At 28.5% G+C, this 5,254-nt stretch overlaps 1 protein-coding gene across 7 annotated transcripts in view; it reads right to left on the bottom strand.

Annotated features, from left to right (window-relative positions):
* Positions 1 to 5,254, bottom strand: part of LOC117178043 (CLIP-associating protein 1-A) — a 139,464-nt gene that overhangs the window by 104,011 nt on the left and 30,199 nt on the right. The window lies entirely within an intron of this gene.

Consider the following 5,254-nt stretch of genomic DNA (forward strand, 5'->3'; position numbering starts at 1 on the left):
GCTCTAAAATAATTTTTACAAAAAATGGTACGGAATGTAATTTTATTAGCGCGAATGTTGAATAAAATCAAGCAACTCTCTCTGATAGGTTGGTAATCTATTAAGGACGTTCGAAAACGAAGCGCCCTTCACTCATGTCATGAATTGAAATTGCCACCTATCCACCTCTATCCACGTGGTTCGTGGAAGTCTCTATTATTTTCCCTGCAGTGCCCCATAACACGTGTGTGAAAAGTGAAAGGCACAAAGAATACGTATGCACACAGAAAATTGCCGCGAGAACCAAGTGTCTTTATCTTCTAACCAATTCTGACTTCTAACTTTTAACTTCAACTCCTTCTACTATATGCAGAGTTTATTCTGCACACTGGAAGATATTAACCGTTATGCACGACGATTTCATCGAAAGTCTGCACCCGCGACTATTTCGTCATATGAAATGCCATGGAAAATTCTCATAATGAATATTAAACGAACATTTATCGCAGAGAACGACATTTTTTAATTTTATGCAACTCTGAACATTTTCCATGTACAATTTACAATTTAATAATTTGTTATTTGCATGTTACAATCTTCAAAATAAAAGGGACTGCTGAAAAGTCCCAAAAAACAAAATTTCTGAGATTTTAAAATTCCCGCACTGAAAAAAATAGTTAGTTGGGCCAGCTATTTAGTTTGTAAGATATGGTACTGCTATTTTGTTAGTTGGGCTAACCGTTTACTTAGTTGCTGACACTAACTGAATAGTCACTGCAACTAGTGGAATTGTTGTACGAACTAATAAAATAGCAGTACCATATCTTACGAACTAAAAAGTTGGCTCAACTAAACATTTTTTTCAGTGCGTAATTTGAAAATTCTCGAATCATACGATTCCCGAAGTGGAAAATTTCCGAACGGGAAACTTCCCGAATAATACAGTTTTCGCTAGCTTATAAGAATAATGGAATTTGAAAATTTCCGAATAATATAGTTCCCGGCAGGAAATTATCGAATTATAAAATATCCGAACGAGAACATTTCAGGATTTAAACAATTAAAGAGATGGTTTTAAAATAAATATTATTTATTTATTACAAATATTAGGATCAAATATTTTTCGTAACGCATGCACGAAATCTTCGCTTTTCGAGGCATGTATTGCGTGCGGAAAGTGACCAATTCCAACCCCGTGGTAAAAAACAGTTTGAAAAAGATTTTATCTAGCTGCTGCGCCTGCGCAATTGGAACCAAATTATTTTCTCTAGCTAATGCGCTTGTACATTTCGATTCAGAATAACTTTCTAAGGAATGCCGGATTTATAAATGAAAATTAAAAAAAAATAGGTAAATTTGGTTACCTGCAAATTCCAGTAAATTATCAATTTTCCATTCATTTCCGGAAACTTTAGGATTTCTATCAAAAAGCTTTAAATAACTTAAATTTTTGGACATTTTCGGTAATTTACCTATTCACAGCTAATTTTCGGTAATTTTTTGTTCCTTTTACGATAAATCTCCAAAAAATTTGTTTTTATAGTTTCTCCAATCGAAAATTTTCTGCATTTGCATTAATTCTCTATATTTGATATTTTAATAGAAAAAGATGTTGATTTTAAATCAATGACAGTTACATCCATAAAAAATACCACTTTTCTACAAAATGCCTGAATCATGAACCAAAAAGTAAAATTTTGTAGCAGTTGTATTTTTAGCCAAAAAAGATGACATTTTTGCAAAAAATATAAATTTTCAATAAAATTGTTTAGGAGTTTGACCCGAAAATAAGAATTGTCAATAAAAAAGTTAATTTTCAATCAAATAGTTGCATTTTTAACCAAATGCATGAATTTTCTACAAAAAAAAGACGTATTTTCAACTAAAATACTGAATTCTCATCGAAAAATGTAATAATCTAATCTAAAGAGATGTTAATTTTAAATTTAAAAAAGTTGAATAAATTTAAAACATATAGTTTGATCCTTGACAAAAAAAGACGAAATTTCTACCAAAAGAGATAAATTTTCAAATAAAAAAGACGAATTTCCAACTAAAAATATTCTTCATTCAAGAAAGAAAACAAAATTTTAGAAAAATTATAATTTGAAGGGAAAAAATTACTTTTCAAGTTTCTAATGTTTAGTTGACTCTCTGTGGAATTTTAAAGTTTAAAATTGTGTAATTATGGTACTTTAAAATTTGAGAATTTAAATTAATTGAATTTTGAACCTTAAAATTTTGTACTTCTCTAATTTTTGAAATTTAACATTTAAAAGTTTGCTATTTTCAACAATAAATATTTGTAATGATCCTATTTTGCTATGAAAAAATTCAAGTTTTCGAATTTTATAAGTCTATAACTTGAAAAAGGTTCGTCCTGCCTAAAAGACAATAGAAGAATTTATGTTGATTTTTTAAAATTTTTCTCGTAAATAACGAAATTCTTTTTTAAAAACAGATGGGTGATTGCCAAAAGTTTACCATTTCAAGCAATGAAATTTTAGAAACCAAAAAAATGTTTGAACCGCCTAAAATATCCACTTTGTTAAACGTCGCGTGATAGGACATGTGACTATGATCAAACAAAAAATGTCCAAATCCATCAAAAATATAAACAGAACAGAAAAAGAGACATTAAAACAGGATAAATTAAAATGTTCATCTTTCAATATTAGTCAAATGAGGATTAGCGAACAAAACGTGATGAATCCACTTTTTGAAAGAACTGAGATAATGATTGTGTCTGTATATTAGCGAAAAAATTATTTCTTCTCGGTTTTAATGTCTATCCATAAAATAAAATGAATGTTAAAAGAATTAATTTACGATGACAGATTCATTACGTGAATAGGCCAAACTTGTTAAAATGTAAACACTTTTAAAAATTCATAACTAATTTTTCAATAATTCTTGTAAAATATGTAATTTTACAAAACTTGTAAATTTTATTTTTTAAATTGAAAACATAGTAGTCATGTATAAAATTATCTTCTGACTTCATATGTAAACAAGAAATTGTAAATTCATGCCATTAGAACATAAATAATCTGTAAAGTATGTATTTGCTGAACCAAAAGTGAATAAATCTATTTTCATACTGTTAATAACTTCAAGGCAGTATTAAATTAAAAAGGTTTAAAAAATTATTTCATGTATTTAACAGACTGGCAGATTATAATAGCCTATTTTTATTTTAACGAATGGATTTTAAGCTACAATATATCCTCAAATATTGAGAGATTAACTCAACAACTTTCAACGAAAAATTAAAAATATTGAATGTTAAATTTCAATTAGTGCTAGGTTCGAATTGAATTTGAAAATTTCAAAAAACTTTTGAATTTCGAAACAATAAAATGTACACTATTTAAATTTCGGATTTTTTTGCTAACAAGTTAGTCTTATTTTAAGTTTACAAGAAAAACAAAATTTTTAATTTTCCAATCTATAATTTAAAATGACAAATTTAAATTTAAAATAATGTGAACATGGAAATGTGCCAAATTAAGAACCGCCTGAATTTTATCACTTTCCAAATTACTTTCCATTTTGGACGAATTTTAATTTGAAGGTCTGAAATTTCAGATTCGTAAATTATGAATTTAGGATGCTTCGAAATTTTTGTTTTCGATTTAATGAAAAATCTCTTAAATTCCTCAAACTTGCTATTTAAGATTAGATGTGAAAAATAATTAAAGTACTTAAGCGATCCTCGCAAAAATCATAGGAACATTAATGGGATAATTAGTGATTGAATGAAGGGAATAAAAACACTAATTTCGATTAAGCGACTCATTGTTCCAATTAGTCGATTAGAACATTAGTGTCTCGATAGACGAGGCAGATTGGTTAAATATTTATCAACCATTCCTTGGGCGTTTACAAGTAGATTACGATGACTTTTTATTCTTGGGTCGCAAGTTCCAAGTCGTAAATTCGTAATGTAATAATGAGTGCAAATTTTGCACAGTTGGCTAGCTTTTTATATTGGCCTGCACACCCATCATAATCACTATTAAGTCATAGAGGCTTGGCTGATGTCATTTAATCTCTTAACTCGATTTCAATGATATTAATAGAACTCATAAGGTTAGTCTCTTAAGAGCAATAAAGAAATCGTCTACATCAAAACACTTAAACTCGCCGAAAGATCAAATAATACTAGCAAAGATACTAAAGTATTATCTGATTTAATTATTTTCAACATGCATACATTTTCGTTTACATATCATAAAATCATAAAACGTATCACAAGCTGCAATAAATTTTTCCTGGATACATGTTACTGCTGGTCAAATATTGCTTATGGAGACAATGCGAATGAAAGCGATTAGGAATTACGCGATGACTAAAATTAGAAGCGGGTTTTGAACTTTTATTGTTATGAGACTGGAAAAATGAGGAAAAAGTACTAGTTTTATCCCCCACAAGTATAGCTAATTTAAATAGATTTTTTTTAAAAAGCAACTTTCAAAATGAAACCACAATTTCCAATTTTAAACTTCTACATGTAACAATTCCAAGATGTCCACTCAAATCCTGGAAAAAATTCCCTAACAAATCCAGGTGATTTTCCATATTTTTTTTTTTTAAATCGGCTTGGAATATGTATAAAGTTTTGCAAATTTATAATTTTTTTCAGAATCAAGGAATTCAATAAATATATTTAGCTTAGAAAGTCTTGACAAATTATATTACAAAACATTCTTAAATACATTAGCATTATTGATTAATTAAATAATTATATAATACTAATCATTTCTTGAATTTGTCACGAAAGTCAATGAATTCCAATAATTATTCGAAAAAAAGTTTTTTTATCTTGTTATACTCCAAATGCAGCGCATGTTTAGGTAAAATTAATGTGGGTGATTATATTAACCCTTAAACGGCCAAAACGCCACTACCGGTACACTGCTTTTCAACGGCCAATAACTAAGACTATTCGACACTAGAAAAAATTGAGACACATATATTTTTATGGCTTAAGATCTCCTCTTTCCGACGGTGCAAATGAAATTCCTCAAAAAATTTACTTATTATCCCAAAATGCAGTTTAAACAAAAAAAAAAACGTGATTTTTCGTGCCTATTTTTTTTGTGAACCATTTTCCAAAGCTTTTCGAGTCTGAAATTAATCTGGAAACTCACTAACGGGTGGAATAAATGTCTCAACTTTGAGAATCCATGGTTCAAAGATCGATTTTTCGTTTTAGTATTTTCAAAATGGCGTCTTAATGGCAAAATTTTTGTGAAAACATTCATGAATTTTT

Source organism: Belonocnema kinseyi, chromosome 1 (assembly GCF_010883055.1).
Source record: "Belonocnema kinseyi isolate 2016_QV_RU_SX_M_011 chromosome 1, B_treatae_v1, whole genome shotgun sequence".
NCBI classification, from domain to species: domain Eukaryota; kingdom Metazoa; phylum Arthropoda; class Insecta; order Hymenoptera; family Cynipidae; genus Belonocnema; species Belonocnema kinseyi.